This window comes from Anas platyrhynchos, chromosome 9, assembly GCF_047663525.1.
Source record: "Anas platyrhynchos isolate ZD024472 breed Pekin duck chromosome 9, IASCAAS_PekinDuck_T2T, whole genome shotgun sequence".
Lineage (NCBI taxonomy): Eukaryota > Metazoa > Chordata > Aves > Anseriformes > Anatidae > Anas > Anas platyrhynchos.
This window is the reverse complement of record NC_092595.1, coordinates 10,767,045-10,786,622: the sequence shown is the minus strand read 5'-3', so window position 1 is coordinate 10,786,622 and position 19,578 is coordinate 10,767,045. Positions and strand designations below refer to the sequence as shown.

Here is a 19,578-nt window from a genome sequence, read left to right as displayed (position 1 = left end):
TTTCTTCAGGGAATGAGCCACCTTTCACCACATGTGCCTTTTTTTTTTATTTTTTCCCCCTTCCTTCCTTTTTTTTTTTTTTTTGCCAAACCTACGGGTGAGATGCTCTCAGACCCAGCCTAAGGCTCCGTTGCTGTGCCTTCACGTGCTCATCTTTGAAAGGAGGAAGAAAATAACCTCAAAATATCCACACGCTTCTGACATGAAGTGTATTTGCTTCCATGATCAGGCTCTATAAACAGAGCATTTCGACACAGCGCACTGCTGTGGCTTTCAGACACTGCAGGTTAATGCTTAAATAACAGCCTGCTGCCTTGCAGCCTCACTCCTCCCGCTGCTCTCACCCAAAGAAGTTAATTCTGCTGACAGGACCGCAGAAACGTCGATAATACACCATTACACTTCCTGACAGACAAGCAAGGTTCTTGCCGCTGGATGCTGCCAGCCTCCTCCGAAGCAAACCTGAGGTAGGAGCCATCTAGGAACTGCTTCGATGAATATTCACGATGGGGAAAACCCAAGCGGCTGCCCACCAAAACCTGCGATTCCCAAAGTGCTCTAAAAAATCACAGAGAGCTACCCACACTCCCTACTCACAATATGCTAGGACTTTAAGCCATGCCTGCAATGCACACCAGCCTACGCTCGGAGCAGGACGTTTGTTCTCAACTGCACGGAAGGAAACGGGACTGCTTTGTGGGACACGGAGCTCACAGCAGTTCCACAAACCTCGTCTGCAGGTGGAGGCAAGGAGCATAGCATTAGGAAAAAAAAAAAAAAGAATTTTCAGTTGCAAAATCATCCCAATAAAGCTACGGAATTGACTGAGCTTGCACCTTGGAGAGCTGGGAGAGGCACCTCAGGGCTCCTCTGCCCCAGTTTTGCCCCAGCACGAGGTGCCAGACTCCAGATCTTCAGGTCCACCCAGCAAGTTCACCAGCTGCACAGCTGCCTTGTCCTGTGAGGCTGCAAGGCAACCACTCCCATAAAGGTGGCAAGACTCATCTCTGCCACGTTAAGTGAGTCTTGTCATTATTTTCAACCCTGCAGGGAAATCTAAATTGGACCTTGGCATATTGTTTTCTTTTGCTAAGCAGCGACGTTTGAATGTTAACTCCGATCCTGACAGGCATATTTATGGAGTATTCTTTGCAAATAATCTTACCCTGACCAGTCCAAAAGGTTAGAATCATAAAAAATAACAGCAACAACAAGAATAAAAAAGAACGAGGCTGGAAAACCATCAGTGCCATCGGCACAACCCCTCGACTTATTAGCCGTCCTTGCAATAAGGTGAACTGCAAGGTCTTGGATGTATTTGATTGATTGAGATCAGAAGATCAGGGGGCACACAGTAAATTGTATCCTTCCATGAATGCATTTTGCTTTCAAGATTTGAGCAGGTAGTTGCACGAATTTTAAAGCTCAAGAAGAAAAAAAAGACACACAAAGGTGACTGCAGAGAAAGGCATCCCCTTACTTCTCTCTTGACAGCATCTGCATTTCTTAGAGCTATTTGAAAGTTTCTTCCACGATCCTGTACCACTGGGACACAACAGCTTATCTCCACTGAACAGAAGATGCTAACAAACAATAAGACACTCATGTAACTCTAGGGGAGACACCAGTATTTGCTGACATTAAGAATGAAAGGCAAATGTTAGAGAAACCAAATGAATCCCAAAGTCCAAAAGGAGGCTGAAGAATTTCCCGTTCATTTTCAGGTGTCCTCAGACACAGAAGACGGATCTCACTGTCCTGCTCAGCTGCACAAGAAGATGAAGGACCCAAACTCTGCTCCTCTGGTGATGATCCCTCAGAGGTGCCAGGGCTGCCTGACCCCTGGCCAGGTTTGTCATCTGCAGCTCCTGGGGGAGCAAGGGAGAAGCGAGAGAACTAAAGGAGCAGCCATCCTTAGGACATAATTTCAACACCCAGCTGGTGAGCTAGCATTTCTAAACACAGAAAAAGCCTGCTGTGTTCACTGTCAAGACAGGACAAAGAAACACAATGGAGAACAGGAACAGAAGAACAAGAAAAGAAATATGAAACTGCCATCTCGTCAGCCCTGGAAACAAAGAGGAAAAGCAATCATTTGGCTCCTCTGTATGTGTTCCATGCGTTTTTATATTTTGCACAGTATACCTCAATCTGTAGCATTGTCCTCTCACATCAGAGCAACACATATGAGACTACCCACCTGAAAGTAAGAGTAAAACCCTTAACAAGGATCACAGAAGAGACCCAAACTTGCAAGAACTTGCTACAAAGGAACAGGAATTGACACAACCTCCTGTTTTTATGGCAAGGTTAGATTACACGCCAATAACCAAGGACCGAACTGCTTTTCCACCTCTTTGCACTTCACTCCAGAGGGACATCACCATTCAGTAACAAAGACGCTGAGCACAGCTATTGCCATAGATTCAAAGCTCATCATCAGACCAGGCAGCTCCTTCTGCACATTTTCTTTTTCCTTTCAATTTTCTGCACAGACAGCTTTCTACCTTTTAAGTTTTGAATAACGTCAAGATAAGAATTACACTTTCTCCAATTTCTAACATTCAACAGGTTAGAAGGACTCTCCAGATGTCATCTAGTCCATTTCCCCACCACACGGAAAGATTTGTTCTCCTTAAACACGTCTGATGGAGCTTTTCTAACTCATCCTTAAACCTTTCCAGCAACTGTAACTCCATGAGCTCCTCAGGCAATCCATTCCAGTGCTCAGTTATTCTTAATGCGAGAGATCATTTACTAATGTCTCATCTAAATTTCTCCTGCTGCAACTTAAGCCTGTTATTTGTCTTATTTACAGTAAGTGGATTTACAGTTTGTTCCCTCTCTCCACAACAAGTTCACTATTGTCAAAATTTACGGACTGAGGCACCCGTGTGGCTTGCCCTTTCTTTGCCATTCTGCTTCTGCTCAGAGCAGATTCGCAATCTTGTGTCTCTGCATGCGTATTGCTTTCCTTACCCCGTGAGAACAGGCAGCTAGGATATCACAAGGCTGCTTCAAGAGAAGACGCTCACATCCAAAGGCTGATGCATTCAGGCACACCCAATTATAAAGGACTCTGGAAAAAAAAAAAAAGAGGTTTGTTTTTAGGATGGTAGGCACAGGGTCCAGTAGTAAACCGACAGCTCTGAACTGCAACTTCTTCCACCCTGTTATTTAACATTCAAGCAGATCTTCAAAAGCAACATCAATGACTGCAAATACATCATATGCCACCACTCAAACTTAGCCACATTTTCTCTGACAGCCACCATAAGGGTTTGATAAATCTTTGTTCCAGGAAACAAAGTGCACCACTGCCTTTGCATAAAGTCCTGCCAAGCTAAAAGCAGTACCCGGTACACATCAAAATCAGATGGCTCTGACTCCAGCACTGTGACAGAGGACAAACCAGAATATTGCCACCGGTGACTTTATTTTCAGCATCATTGAAACCAACAGGGGCAAAACTTCCCATCCACTCTGAGACTTGAGTGTGTGTAATTGTGGGATGGACCCAAAGCAGAAAAGTCAGATTTGATGAAATACTGAATAACTTTTGTGTTCACAACATATGTCCTACCTCTCAATCTTCTGGATGCTCTAGCTAGCAGAAAGAAATCATTCTCCTGAACACAAGGGTTTAGTGATAAAGGAGGAAGAACAAAGAAAGGATTTACATGAGCAGCACTGGGAAACACAGGGGAAGAGTTCTGAATAGCAAGAATGTCCCAAATTTCAGGAGGTAACAAGCAACAAGGGAAAGCAGGGATAATACATTTGCCTTCTTATGTTTGGGGGGGCTCAAAAAAATAAGAGCCACATAGTAGCAACCACTTTGCCACAACAGTGGATCACTGTTCCATGGATCACTTTTTGCATCCTACCCAGCCTGAATTCCTTTCTCCCCTTAACAGGCACCACTCTGAGCCTCAAAGTACCAAGTGGGAACTTTTTTTTGGCCAAGATCCAATCCTTTTGCCATCTGCTGTGAAAACAAAGATGCCTGCTGCACATCTGGGGGTCAGAGCGCCAATGCAATAACTCCGTGCCTTCTCTCTTGCCCAAGCCACCCGCCGCCTATCCCTATCACCACCATTCTTTGTCCATATCCAAATTTCCACTTGGATTTTTTTTTTCCTCAATCCTTTTCATCTGCCCTGGACTTTTGCTTCCCTTGATCATCTCTCTCTTACCAGTAGAGCACTTAGAGCAAGCCCCGCTGCTGTCAGCACAGGAAGGTGACGCTCTCCTATTTAGCACAGATTTGATAACAGAAGTGGTGTTTCCAAGGATAAAGACAAATACCTGCAGCAATAACGTCCCTACAACACACAGTAGCTGCAAAGAAACAGCAATAAATGCCTCCTACTGAAAACAAAGAGCTCAAAGTAACCTGAAAAACGTGCATGTCCAACCAATGAAAGAATTTAAGTACATGTCCGTCCTTAGGAATGCAAGTAGCTTGGATGATTTCAACAAGACCATCTGTAGGATCAGATGCATTACCTCCCGACATACCAGTGAGAGCTATGGATGTTCAGCAAAGGATACAGATGTGAGGAGTGCTTCCACCAAGAAAACACAACCAGTTCCATGGCAGGATTGTGGCTGTTGAAACCCATGGAGTAGTACTGAATGGCAGCCCAGGACGGGGAGCCAAGAAGACTACCACACGCAATTGAAACTGCCAAGGGATTAAGCTAGACCAAATGTAATTACACAAACTGGAAGCTGGCCAGGGTACCGGCTGGTTTAAGAAAATTAAAAGAGGTGTTCAAAAGTTTCAGAGATAGAGTCCTTCTTCTGTTAATTATTTGGTGAGTCAGTCGCTGAAGTCTCGGTACTCTGGGAGGCTGTCTGAAAACGGGGGAAAAATGAGGCATAAACTTAAAAGGCATTAGAAGCGATTAGCAAAAGCCTTTGTTCTCCATGGCAATGCTCACTGCGCTGGTGCGCGAAAGCCTTTCATGTTCATGCTGAAAAGTGGCCTTAGTTCCTTTGATACTTCTGGGAGGAAGCGTTTAAGTTTACAAATATCCCGCTGTCAGAAGTTGCAGACAACAGTCGAGGAACTTCTGCGTGTCCCGGCCGGGTCGCGTCCAGCTCTCAGACGGGCAGCGTCCAAATGCAAACAAGGACGCAGGGAAGCTCATTTTGACCCAGAGGAAGGTTCACCCTACTTGCTAGGGATGTACAGAAGCCAGGCGGTGCAGAAAACTGGGTTGCAGCGATGTGGGGCAGTGGGCTCCTCACTATCTTGCAGCTTTTGGAGGATAGGGAGCATGTAGGGTGGGCAATGGTAAGGAGACCAGAAAGGATGTTTCATGGTCAATATGATCCTCCTGAACAGTAAGATGGAAGTCACATAGATCATGGATTTTTTTATTTTTTTTTCCGGATATTTATTTCTGTGCTTTTTGTACCAAAATAAAGAAACACAGAGACCACATCCAGAAGAGATGAGCACTGACTGACGTGCTCTGTTCAGTCTCTGAGGCTTGTACTACAACCATAACCAAAACACGGAGTTTTTTGGAGAAAAAAAGAGTATAACTCTGAGTTTTGGCACCTGAAAGTAGTAGATGTAGTAAATGCCTCTGCTACCTCTGCATGTGAAATTCATCATTAGAGCTACACTCATTACTGTCTTTGAAGCAGTTGGATTTGACAGTAAAAGCAGCGTGGAATTGGAGATTAACCTCTTTGGGTGGTTTATTTGGTGAACTGTTCAGCTGATGCACATTAAATACACCGATTTTTTGACTGATGTGAAAATAAGGGAAAGATTAAACGGCAATCTCCCCCACAGGTGCCGTACACCACGCGTGTTGAGTGGCACGGTTCCCCCTGCAAGCGCCGGCAGCTGGACACACAGCCCAAGGCTCTGCACGATTAACTTCATGCATTTCCCCCAAAAAAAAACAAGCCAGGAAAAGGCAGGAGTTTCACAGCACAGAGTGGTGCAATTTGTGGGAATGGTCTACACACAGATGGACGCAGCAGCTCCGCTCCCTTTGTAAGGAGCAGACAAGGGGGACAAGGCCAGGAGAGGACAAATGCTGCCATGCACACCTTGCCCCAGCCCAGAGGGGCCTCATCCTCCCTGCGGCAGCCCCACCAAGCAACACCAGAGCCACAGGCACGGGAAGAAGTCCCTCTGTTGTCTTGCAATGGGATGGAGAAGCCAGGGGCAAGCAACCACAGGAAAAGCGCGGTCTTTGCTGGTCCTGTGCAAGCCGATATTCTTCCAAAATGTCCAAGTGTAGGCAAATGGTCTTCAAGACAGCAAAACCACACCTTGCCCCAGTCCCTCATCTCTGGCAAAAGGGTTTTGTACTCAACGGGAACCGGCCACCAAGGGGACAAGATGACCAACGTGGCCAGAGCGTGCAGGCGGAGGTCTCCCTGTGACCACAGCAATAATTAACCAACCCCGCTAATGGCCTCTGGCGCCCGGGACAAAGCACGGGGAAATGGCACAGGAAGCACTAATGCCAGGCAGCGAAAGATGGAGTCGCGGCTGTTTCTCAAATAAGAAATTTTTGCCTAGATTACTTATTATTTAAAAAAAAAAAAAAAAAAAGTTTCAGCATGCAGGGACATCCTGTTCGCTGTATTAAATTAAAGGGATGATTCAAGAGGGAACAGCTTTCAGGAGGCAGAGGGGGAAAATCAATTTCAGGTTGCTACGGACAACTGGGCTGGTTCCTGTAAGACTAAATCTGATTCAGCTCCGTGAACCTGACAGCGAAACATTCCCTGAAATACAACGCGCGCACGCTCCCTAAATAAATAAATACAATAAAACACACGCTCGTGTCACCTCCTGACTTCTGCCTGCTGAACTAAGGACGTGCTCAAGCCCGCTAATTGCAGCACGCCGGCCTGGAGCTTCGGCTCAGCGGTGACTTTTTGACTGCGAGTTCAACACCTACCGCTGCCTTACAGGGAGAGAGAGATTCGGGGGCAGGGTGGCATTTGGCAAAACGACCCAGAGCAGCAGAGCAGCCCAGAGCTGGCAGGGAAGTGGCTTTGCTCCTGCAGCCCCACAGCATCCTGCTGCATCGCAGCTGGTCCCGGGGCAGGACACCGGCACGTCGGGGGCAGACGCTGAGCTCCAAACCCCTGCTCGGAGGGGCTGGAGCAGAGGAGCTGAGGTACCTGCTTTTGCACCAGAAGCTGTTAAGCGACCAAATAAATCCATCTCGATCAATCCCTTCCATCAAGACAACAGGAAATATTCCCATCCTACGGTACTATGAGTCTTAATTTTATGGAGCAGCTGATGTTTTTCCAATGCAAGGTACCATTAAAATACAGGATTTTATTAGCAAAATCAATGATGTGTGCTGAGACAGTCCCTCATGGCTTTTAAAAAAACATCTATGAATAATTATAAAACTGATAGCGACAGAGAACATTGTGCAATTATTGCAGCTGTTTTACAGGATTCTCTAATAATGACGGCCCCTACTTCTGGTAAGGCACCTTACGGCAGTACCACAAAAAAATATAAATAAGTAAAAAGCAACAGAAGCTCAGCATTCCCCTGCACTTAGAAGGTGCAAACATGTTGCCTGCTTTGTGTTTATTGAATATTTTTTTATATTTTTTATTTTTTCCAGCAAGAAGAAAACATTCTGGAAAGCAAAACATCACAACACTTACGGAAATATTTACCAGTTGCCTGCCCGGTTCTCCTGCTCTACCAGTTCCAATGTGTTATTGCTTTAGAAACACAAGCCGGGGAGATTATTCCCTTTCAAATTTAGCAGAAATGGAAGCAGCAAGGAAAGGCTGTGGCCCTGCAGCAGCCACAAAAGTCACGATGCTCCATAGCCATGCACACAGGTCAGGTTACCTACAGCATCTGAAAGCCCTCTGCAAGCAAACCAACCCCTGGGGACACTGGAGAAAAGTCCCAGGTATGGCAAAGCGCTCAAGGATGCACTTACATGTGGGGCAGAGCCAAAAAATGACACCTGTCAGTTCTACTCCAAATGTTTCTGCTTTGCACCCATAGCTACACGTTTGCAAGAGCCCTGGGTACGCGCTGAGGGGAAAAAACATGAAGTCTCTTTACTCCACCTGGCTTTAAACAACCTCCGGATGTGTGTGGGGATGGATGAGGGAAGAGTGGCAAGAATACTCAACAGATGTTTTCATTAGCATAAATTTGCCATTCATTCCTCTTTCTTCTACCATCACAAACTCCCCTATTATCCTCGCCGGATAATTTACAGTGCTTGTTGCAGAGCACAGTCTCTGAGAACAGAGACAGCACACACTCGGTAATGTACAAGTTCAAAGAGCTGAGCCACGCATGACCTGCCAGCAGCTTGTTGCTATTTTCTTGCATATATAAAAGAGCTTTGCCTTCATGCAGCGCTGGAACTTGTCATCATGAAACACCCTCCTATTACAACATGGCCCAGAGGAGCTACTATTTCGGGTCCTAATAACGTGCTTGGTTTTACAGGAAAGCATGAAGGCAAGTAACATGGAATAACCCAGATGTCAGGCACAGAAACAGATGGGCTCCTCACAAAGCTCCGCAGATTGCCTCTGCCGAGCACTGTCACAGCCCATCCTCTAGCCGGGAAAGCACGGTGCCCGAGTCAGATGAAAGGAGCACGTGAAACGAAGCAGCAGCATCACCTCCACGAGGCCTGCGAAGAGACAACAGCGGGCTGCTTTCCAGGCAGCCTGAGCCCGAGGCAATAAAACATGACTCAGTCGTGAGGCTGTTCTTTCCCTGACCAGAAACACCTGCTGGCTAAGCGACACTCGCCCGGTTCTCCACCTGCTTGGCCCCACGAGATGCAAGAAGCATCCGTGGGAAGGTGCACAAGGATGCAGGGGTCGCATCCGTGGTCTGGGGAAAGCTCTCACCGAGTGAGTGCATGTGGGGCTGGCTAGAGGAGTCTGCTAGCACGGCCACAGGCAGAGCTGTGATTCACTCCGCTGTGGCTTCCCATCCCCAATTTGCCTTCCAAACAATCTAGGAAACCACAGCACCTGCGGTGGTGGCTCGGCGAGGAGCTGTCTGCGCACACGCTGAGTCAGTGGCAAGGCGGGGAGGTGATGGACTGGCCTGACCTTCCTCATTCACACTCACGAGAGGATGCAAAACCCAGGCGAAGAAACCAACGCTTCCGAACCCCAGGCATGTCTGGAGAAATCAGGAGCCTTGGTTAATGTGTGCAGGGCTGGTGCTTCATACCTTGAGGGCTGGGGTCGCAGCACAGCCCCAGAGCAGCTGTCCGGTACCGCAGGGCGAAGCCAGGTTATGAATGAAGTCCCAGGATCGATTCCCTGATCTATCCTCTGCCTACCACTGACTGGAAGATGCTATTCAGGGAAAATATAATTTAAAGGCGGAGGCTAATGATGAATCAAGATTGATTTTTTTGGACAACCAGGACAAGAAAATAAATGCAATTGGAGTCTACCTGCTCGCAGCTTGCCAGGAGTCAGAGCCAGTTTCAGGACAACCTGGCTCCTTTCCCCTTCCTCGTTCCAGTCCTTTTCCCTGCTCTGTCCCCCACCAAAAAAAAGTAATAAATAAATAAAAAAGAAAGAAAGCCCCTCGCAGAGGAGAAATGCACTTACACAAGACAGTCACTGTTCCCTGGAGCCAGCTCGATGCTGGCCCTGCTGAACAGTACAGAGTGACTCAATGGATGTGCAGAGGGCTCACTTTCTGGGGAAAAGCAAATTCCAAGAGTGCAGTTGCAAGGAATGCATTGTATGTCTGGTATTCACGCTGCGCTCCCTTTTCCTGTTCCTTTTTTTTGCCCTATAAGGAGCTGAGCACAGCCGGCTGGGCTGGGAGGGGGCAGCGCTGCGTGCTCAACGCCTCCCCGCTTCCGACTTTGTTTGTCTTTACTGGAAACCCCATCGATCCATCTAGGAAAAAGGCTAGTGCACACACGGCGGGGTGTCAGCCTCAAACATCACGCTGCTGACACGCAGGACACAAAGAGGAGGAAAGCTGAACCACACCAGCCTAGCACGGGTTCGCTGTGAAGATGCGTGCACATGTGCACATGCACGAGCAGTAATTTTCTTAATTATATTGTTGGGAAGGGGGGTGCTGACTTAAAAGCTAGGAACTATTGTGGCTACAATCCTAAAGGGCTGGTTCCCAGGCTAGCAGCACTTCAGTTGTATCTGTGCTGGAAATAAAAGGCAGCCTGGCCTTCGGCACACGCAGCTGGGGCTGGGAGGGTTACGTGACCTCAGCACAGAGAAACTCGTCCTCTGTAACGCACACGGCTTGGAAACAGGAGCGTGGGGCTGTGCATTAGAGATGCAAATTGCTGGGAGTTTTTCTCAAGTCCTGACAGCCTCCAAGTTAAAGTCCACTGCAGCAGCTTCAGCAACAGACTGGGATTTCCGTATCCAGGATGCAATTAAAATATTACAGTGTAAAAAAATAAAACCTTTTTGCCATTGCTGCTTCCTCGGTAATCAACCGACTATTCCTGGGGGCACTCAGGATTTTGCAGAAGCAGAAAGGCAAAGACAGAGCCACTCCACCTCCGAAGGCAGGAAATCTTGGGTCCCAAATACCCAGGAAGAGTCTGCACCAACTCCCAGTTCTCAGCACGTGTCAGAATCAGAAGAGCTCTCATTTAACCTTGCAGAGGAAAGCAGTGACAACAACTGCAGAGACAGGGCCATGCTGGGCCCAGCGAAGCCACGCTAGGACTGGCCAGGAAGAAGATGGGAAAACCTTGGAGAAATCAGCAGCTTGGCCCATTTCCCCCCGTGTCTCATCTTTGATCCTGGCTGCTTCTCGATGCCTTGAAGGATGATGCAAAACCCCCCTAACAGGCAGGTGTGCAGAACAAATACTGTCTTATTCCAGTGCCCAAAAGATACAAGACTAAGTCCTGAGGCAGGAGGTTCAATATTCTTTCCAATTTTATTTTCTTCTTTTGGTCATTAGCACTGAAGTTATTCTTTACGTGCACAAAAGCATCCAGGCCACCTTTGGATCTTACATCACCGGCCTCAAAAAGCCCCACAGAAAATTAAAGGTTAGGTGACGGAGCTGCTTGGTTTGGGTTTGTTGTTGTTTGCTTTGTTTTTCTCACTCGTTTCAAAATTCTCATCTTTCCGTTTTGACTATCACACGCCTGCGTGTCGGGACAAGGAGCACAGACCGACCAAGGCTGCCTTCCCACACCTCTGCTTACAAACTTTTCACTCTGTGCTTTGAGGAGGATGATCCCAGCGCTTTCAGTCCCTCTCCAAACACATTTAGAGGGCAGGACACCCTCACCATCCAAAATATCTGTCCCGTGCTGAGTTCCCTGCACCGGGGAAGGGGCTGGGCAGCAGCCAGGAACCTCTTCACCCAGTTCTGCTGCTCATGGATTTATTACATCAAAATCCATAATGGTTTACCTGCAGCCTGCTATATTCAAATGGAGCCAAGGATGCTCAGAAGCACCCAGTGGAGGCTCTTGGATGAAGACACACAGCTGAAGCTCCTCTGGGGGAGGGGAAGGTTTCTAGCTTCATTAATAACAGCCTGAAATTAAAAGCAGAGCTTGTAGTACAGCTGTGATTCCAGCTACCCCGCTGCTTGTGTTAACAGTGCGGCTTTATTATGGTCAGGGATTAAAACCAGCTCCAACAATTAAAAGAAAAGAAAGAAAAAAAAAAGAGAGAGAGATGGAAAGAAAAAGAACCACCAGCACCAAAAATCAGCAAAACACGAAATTCCTGTGGGCTGGAACGATTAGCAAAACAAAGTTGCGTGCCGCGAGGAGCAAGAGTGAAGGCTTCCTCCCCCGCTGCCCCACAGCCCCCTTCCCCCTTTGGGCAGCCACCCGGCGGTGCCCTGCGAGGCCACCACGAGCCACTGCCACCCATCCCTGCAGGATGTCACCTCCTGCACCCAGGCAGGCACCCCGCTGGCACGGCGCTCCCACTGTCCAAATGCTGCGGGGTTAAAGACAGAAAGGGAAAGGTCTCGCAGGCGGTGCCAAATGCGCCTGCAACTTCTCAGGAGCCACCAGCGCTGCCGGAGCAGCCGGAGGAGGAGGGAGGAGAGGTGGGGAGGATTAGCAGTGTGGCTGCTCAAAGAGCCTGGCCGAGGAGGGCTCCGGTTGTCCAGTCCTTCCTCAAGAGGTGAATACCGGGTGTGCTGGACACGTTCCTGGAGAGCAAGAGGACAGCGATGGGATGGCACGCACCAGGATCCCGGTCGGGTTGGGGGAAACACAAATAGGACAAGGAAGCAGCAAGAGTTTAAGCATCTCCTCGGACAGACTTGTCTCAAAATTGATGCAATGCCGATCTCCAGCAGCCGAGGATTTGTCCCCTCTTGCTCTGAAGTGAGGGGCTCGGCTGCTATCGTTTGGAGCAGATCCAGGGTAAAGCTGTGACGAGGCTGCCTGTGTCGGCTTGGCTTTAAACAACCGGGAGTTTAAAGTGGGGAAAAAGCAGGCTTAAGCATCTTGAAGCGAACAGAATACAAAGCCAGTGGGAAGTTGTGCTAGGAAAAGGACGAATTAGCCTTCCCTCAGTTTGTCTCTAGTTGCTACTTTCACCTATTTATTTAAGGGTGACCCCAAAACCGCAAGTGAACGAACACCCGTATTTCTTCACCTGTCATTCAAAGCTGACGGGAAATATTGCTAAATGGGAGAGAAAATCCTTTCCTCCTACGCCAGCCCGGAGCAGGGAAGCCTCACTTTGCTGTGTCTTGATATGCGAGTCAATGCCTTTAAGGGCTTGGTCAACACTGGAGAGAAAGTAGGCTCACATCTCAGCTTTTTGTAAATTAAAAGCAATAAATTCACGAGAAAGAGACCTCCCTGCACCTCAAGATGCACAGCAGGACTTGCTGCTCCCCTCTGGTTATGGTGGGCACTTGCTGACAAACCACAGCACTGGGTAGAGGTGACAGCAGACACCAGGCAGTGCACGGGGTGGGCACTGATGAATTCAGAGCTTTCCCCCCCCCAGCGCCGTGACTGTGGGATGGCACACAGCCTCTGCGCTGGTTCTGGAGGCAGAATGGTAAATTCAGGTGAGGTTTTGCTGCTGTAACGAAGGATGATGATGCTTGAACCAAACAGAGAGGATCGGTTATATGACAATGCATGTGCCTGGGCAGCTGTTCTCAAAAGCATGCCAAGAACATTTTACACCAGTTAAGTTCAGAAGCTCTAAGCCAGGCTGTGCAAACCCTTTAAAATTCCCTTCCCTGTAGGGCTACAAAGTGCTTCAATAGAATTGCACTTAAAGCCGTGGCTGCAAAAATATCACAGCTAAGGTGGCAAGTCCCCAGCAACCACACAGCTGTCTGCACCACGTCCAGGGCTGGTGTGATAGCGTAAGAAACCCAAAACCTCCTTTCTTTTTCCCAGCAGAAGTCTCCAGCGCTTTGAAAGCATTTAAACTAAAACTAATAAACCCCACGACACACTTTCCTTCTCAGACACCAGAGCACTTTCTAAATACCAAGGTGACTGCAACCAAAAGTCACTGTGGCTTAGCAAATCGGGGTGAATTGACTTCCCGGTGGTTTCAGCTGAAGCGCTTTGCCTCACGCTTGCAGCAGGGGCTGGGAGCGCACGCAGTTGTTGCAGCGCTGAGCTGTGGTGGTGCACCACCTCCCTGCAGCATCCCCACTTTGCAAACGGGAAAAACGGGACAAGAAACTACAAAGGAAAAAGAAAAACCATCAAGGACGACCCCCAGACACAAGCCAAGAGATGAAGTTGGAAGCTGCGCCCTGCACAGGGCACGTGGCAGGGCTGGCATGAAAGCTCAAGAGCTCTGCTGAGGGAGGAGAGCTTGTGGTGGGCTGGAAAAGGGAGCAAGGATGAGCAATAATTGGCCCCCACACTGCTCAGCCAGTCCCAGGGAAGTTTCAGACGACTGCAATCGGCCACGCTTTCCATCAGACCATGGGTAACCTGTGCCAGAGGCAGAAATATCAGGGTGCCACCCAGCTACCCGTGAACAGGAGGTGGAGCCCATGGCGTGTCTCATCTAGAAACGGCCAAGATGTGCTGCACAGGCATTTGCACTTGGATGATTCAGATCCTGCCCTTACAAAACAGATGCTACAATCTCCTTCTTACACAGAGAAATCGCCTTGAGAAAGATTTCCTCTCTTGCCCCAGGATTCATCAACTCCTTACATCACAGACTGCTGGATGTAAGTGATGCCCAACCCTGCACAGACTGGTGGGGATCAATGCAAGGGATGGCACCAGAGCTGCTCCTTCCCTCAACAACCTGCACCGTCAGCACCAGGGGAAGAATTACGCTCAGCGCTGCCTTCCCTTAGAAACTGCACCAACAAACATCTGAGCAAAATCAGGATGGACCATACACATACATTCCTCGTTTCTCCCCCAAATGTATTCAGTCCAAACCCACCCCGCCCTCATCTCCTCTGACACGGGGACCCCTGAACGCATGAGCTTATTTTCTCCATTAATGTTGAGGTGCTGCTGACACGCTGAGGAGGAAGGTGATCCAGTGAAATTACCAGTTATAGCTCAGGGTGGAAACCAACACTGCGACCAGTGGCCCTCGTGATCTTAAAACAGCTCCAGAACTGGCTTGATAGTGTTATTACAATTTATGAGGTTGAACAAGCGAATATATCGATCCCTCCAAGGACGTAAAACTTTGTACCTAAACAATGGAAGAAAACATTCAATACAGATGTCATAACACGCCTACAATAAACCATTACTGCATTTCCAGGGAAGGAGACTCGGGCACCTGTAGCAGTACGGGGTTGTCAAACAGACAAAGCACCACAGCCAAGGAAAGCACTCAGCTCTGCCCCATCTTCCACCCTATCGCACAGACGTGTGCCCCCCAGCTACCCAACTCTTTTCTTCACTAAATGGCAAACCAACAGCCCTTCTACGGTGAAACCTCAAGCTTTGTTTCCTTTCCCATTTTTGGGTGTGTTGGCCAGGAGGAGCTAAGGGGACCTGTGATTTGGTGCTTCTCAGAGACCTGGCAAGTCCCGGGCAGCACCTCAGGGCTGGTACCTCTGGGTGAGGAAAGCCCCAAGTCGTGCCCTTCTCCTGTCCAAGTGCCACTTAACATGGGCTTGAGTCATTAGCCAAGGATGTTCTTCAGGAAAGGGGGTCACCAGGCACCTCTACATGAGCAAACACCCTCCTCAGAGCAACCTGAAGCTGCAAGGTCTTGTTTGGGCCAACACTGGCGAGGGAATATGATCAGAAAAGCACCTAACGTCACCGCCGCTCTTGGCAAGGGAGGATTTACTACAGTGAGGGCTAGAAAGAGGATCTGCCTGGTCTGGAGGCCAGAGGTCCACAAGGCAAGCCAAAAAGTAACTCGTTCCCTTTCCTAACAAACTGTGTTTTCAGCTGGAAGTCGCTTGGCAGCTTTCCTACCAGAGGATGCGGCAGGTCAAGACGAGGGTTCACTCCCGGCCAGGCCGAGCGGGGACACGAAACACAAGCCCAGAGAGCGCTCTGCAAACAAGGGCTGAAACGCCACGAGGACGGCGTCTGCGGGGCTCCCCACGGACAGCAAGGGACGCTGCCGGCCGTCAGGAAGCTCCGACTCGCAGGAGCACGGGGACGGGGTTAAGCACCGGGGTTAGGCACCCAGCTGCACTGCGTCTGCCTCCTGAGCACCTCTGGTTTTCTCTTCGCCGGGAAAATTAAACCGCGGTGGCATTCTGCAAGAAAATTGTCACTTAAACTCCTTATTAAATGCAATTTCCTCTCCCACCCTTTTTCATTAGCGACACTCGAGCGTTCATCGAATCATCCTGTTATTTCCAGACAAAATGTTAGTCTCGTTAGGGAGAACTTACATATTAGCACTGGCTGCAAGCGCAAAAAAATCCACCAAAAATCAATTCAGAAGCAAAGCGTCCCATCCACCTGCATGGGAACGTACTTAAATAAGCCTCGCACACAGGGAAACCCATAAGTGCTTGGGGAACAATGGTTCTATGGGAAAAAGACGCAGCAGTAACCGCATTACTTCTCCCTCCGAGGCAGTAGCTTTCCACTTAAATATGATACAGTGCACCTGCTTATTATTCTTGTTCCACAATATCACATTCAGATCCATGCTGCAAGCATCCCACTCATTGCAGAAAGACTTCAGGAAAGGGGAAAAAAAAAAAAGGCATTAAAGGAAAGCAATCTATAGTAGCACATTACACCACACCAATTTCAAGCAGGCTGTCATTCTCATCACACCAGACGGCATTTTAACTCCAACAGTATCCTTCGGTGAAACATCCTTGCTTCTGCCTTCGACTCGCTATGCTCAGCCCTCCTGAAATGAATGGTGCAAATTCTCTGAGTCATTTCAAAAGGACGCCGCTGCTCGGAGCGCTTTAACTTTTCGCATCATCTTTCCCAATAGCACGCAAAGCACTAAGGCCAGAACAGGCGTTTTTAAACGTGGGATTAAAAATAAATAAATCAGCACCTCCTGCCTTGGGATGGAACTACGAAACGGGGCTGGGGACCTCAGCTCGAGGGAGCCGCATGTACAATCTCAGATCCAGGCCAACTCAGAAAATCGCTTAATTACACGATTAACTTTAACACGTGCTTAAGTTGCTTTGACTTCCGTGGGACTTAAGCATATACTTATGTGCTTTCCTGTACAGAAATACTCTCTTAAATCAGATCCTGTTTTGAAGGGATGCTGCATACACACACCCACGCACACTCACGCACACACGTGCAGCTCGTGCCCTCAGGAAAGCTCTGGCTCCTCAGCCCAGCTGCAGATCAGCCTGCCTTAATTCTGTGCCTAGCGAGGGATGGAAATGTTTCAGCCCGAGCTCTACAGACCCAGCCTGAGGTTTAGAAACGCCTCGTTTGGGACAGGGGCTTTACGAAGGGTCAGCTCTAGATTTCAGACTTGGTGAGTGACGCAAGGCGCTGGGAGGACTTTCTGCTGGTCTCTTCTGCAGGGCTAAGAGTAAGGAAGGATGCAGAATCTGGCACAAAGCATGTTTTAGCCCTACGAGGGGGGCTGTAGGACTACAGCAGTGACTGAAAGGCATCTGAACCAGCCCTATCATCAAGGAGCTCTGGTTTTTCAATGTACAGTTTGAACCTCCCCAAACCCCCTTTGCCCAATGCCTCCCCTCAGCAGCTACTCTCTTGCCGTTGCAGTTAATTGCAAGCACATCGCTCCGGCAGCAAGCCTCATACAAAAGAGCTCCTACCACGTAGGGGCCCGCTTTTCCCACTTAGCCCATTCTCGTCGCAGTGCAATAAATTATTATTATATACGTCGGTTTTGCAAACAACTACAGCATCCACGCTGAGTGCCTGCGCGGGGGCATGCTGTTTCTCAGTGTGATCCGAAATAGCCAAGATATTAAAATCCCACAAAGAACTGTGCTTCTAATGGAAGAATTGATGGGCCAGATGTTGACACTAATGATTATTCTGCTTAGCCCGGGGCAGAGCCCAACCCCTCTAGGTCTGAGGGCTTCGCCCTTCCCCGTTCCCCTGTGCCTGCACCGGGGTCTCGCTGCCCCCATAGCTTGTGGGGTGCTCGCCCAGGAGAGCGATGCATCAGCCCTTCCCCAGGGTTAATCATTGCTCCCAAAGCACCCCGAAAAGGGATCAACGAGCTCTTCAGTGCTGAAGTTAGCATGGGAGAAGAAACACTGGGCAGTAAGTTACCCTGTGCTGTGTCCAGGCTTTGGACTCCACCAGCCCGATGGCTCCACGCAACCTTCCTCCTCTTGGGGAAGCCCCAGCTGAAGAAAACCCAGCTCTGTCCAGCACTGCACTGGTTTATGTTTATCTCCTGAAATTCCTGGCTTTCTTTCAGATGCCAAGCTGTGCAAATACAATGGGAAATCCCTGCAGATGGCCCATAAACCCTCCCGCCAGCTTAAGGAGAAGGAGTTAGGAGGGTCCCTTTTCCCAAACGCCTCCCTGGGCCCTACAAGCCCCCCAGTCTCCACACCCAGAAGCCATTCCTGGCTCAAACTGTCCTCTTGTTGCTGAACAGGCACGGGGAACCTCCAGGTTCCCCTAAGAGCCCAAGATGCAGGTTCCTGAGCAAGTTCTGGATTCTGTGCCCACTGCACTAGCACCAAAAGTCAATTTGGTCTCAGAATCAAGCCCCTTGCCATGCAGCAAGAAAGGGCCAGGACAGCAAACCACCCACTCCCAGTACATGTAAGACTTCTCTGGGACTGGTGTCTGACTGAAACCCACGCTGGCCTTTTTAAACTGCTTTTCCCCATTGCTCTCCAGCTCCAGGATCAATGGAGCTGCCTGACACAGCAGCTTTGTGGGGCAAGCATCAGGGTTTCTCATCAAGCATTCTGTATTTGTGCCATGTACAAAAAAAAAAAAAAAAAAGCAGAAAACAAAAAACGCACACCCCACTGTTTTTCAGTAGTTTCTCTCTCCTGGCTGGCTGCTGAGGGAAAGATTTGCTCAGACCGTTGGAGAAACTGACAACTTTGAAACACAGAAATGATAGTAGAAATCCATTCAACATGAAACAAAACCGAAACACATGGTTTCCCCAAATTATAGCGTGAAATTTAGATAAAAGGGAATTCATTTCTTTTCTCTGAAGCCAGTGCTGTCCTTTCAAACAGTGCTTTGCTCGCCTGAAGCACGTGCCCAAGCTCCCCACGACTATGCAATTTTCAGGATTTATTCATTTGAGCTGTGAGAGAAGGGAGCACGGTACGTCCTGCTGACAGCACGCAATCCTGCGTGTGAACGCAGATGAGGACGAGGTGAGATTAGGACAAGCTTGCAGGGATTTAGCTCAGTAGGTTATTTATTCCGTGACAGCACAGATTAAGAGGGCTGACCGCCCCTTTGGCCTCACGAGCGCTCAAGTGAGCGAGCAAGCACATTTTATATTGGAGGGAAGGGAAGGAGGTGTTACCATCCAGGTAAATATCTCAATAAAATAAACACAGAAGTGGCATTTGGCAACTGATTAGCAGGGCATCTCCCAGGATCCTGGTACAACTTACCGAGAAATGCTCTTGTTGAGCCTCCCAGGGATGGAGCAGTCCCAGCTGACAGGTGGATGCGGTGAATCAGAGGGACTGAGTGCCCAGCCCAGCATCTCGGGGTCCTCATCACCTCAGCACCACTACCTACAGCCCCATGCTCCCAGTCCCACGTGGACATGCTCCCAGCACCTCGTTCGTGCCCTGTCCTGCTGGACCAGGCTTTGCTGCAGCTCTCCAGGAATTAAGCAGGAGCAAACAGGCAGCCTCATTCCTCCTGCCCTGTTCTCACCGTAAAGTATTTCTCTCATTTCTGAGCGACTGGCTGTTCTGTCTCAGTTCTGGTTAATATTATTTGTATCTTAATGCTTTCTAGGAACCATTCCAGCTTTACAACGCAGCAAATACCACTCGGTAGAAGAAACAGCCTGCCTGGCCATGCTTCACCTACATCGCTTTAGGAACTGGTTCATGAGGCCAGATAAGCTGCCTGCCCCACGGCCACGGCTCTCCCCACGCACACAGCCCCACTGGGGCCATGCCCTGGTAGGTCTGAAGGTGCCTTTTCACCAGGGGAGACGCTGGGC

The 19,578-nt window shown here is 48.9% G+C and overlaps 1 protein-coding gene across 27 annotated transcripts in view; it reads right to left on the bottom strand.

Annotated features, from left to right (window-relative positions):
* The window catches only part of LPP (LIM domain containing preferred translocation partner in lipoma), a 381,390-nt gene that overhangs the window by 267,230 nt on the left and 94,582 nt on the right, over positions 1-19,578 (bottom strand). For 24 of the 27 annotated variants that reach the window (XM_038183924.1, XM_038183916.1, XM_072042607.1 and 21 more), the window contains one exon: positions 2,980-3,079. The exons of the other annotated variants lie outside the window; for them this stretch is intronic. The gene's annotated coding sequence lies outside the window, so the exon portion shown is untranslated. The remainder of the gene's footprint in view (positions 1-2,979; positions 3,080-19,578) is intronic. 27 annotated transcript variants of the gene reach the window in all.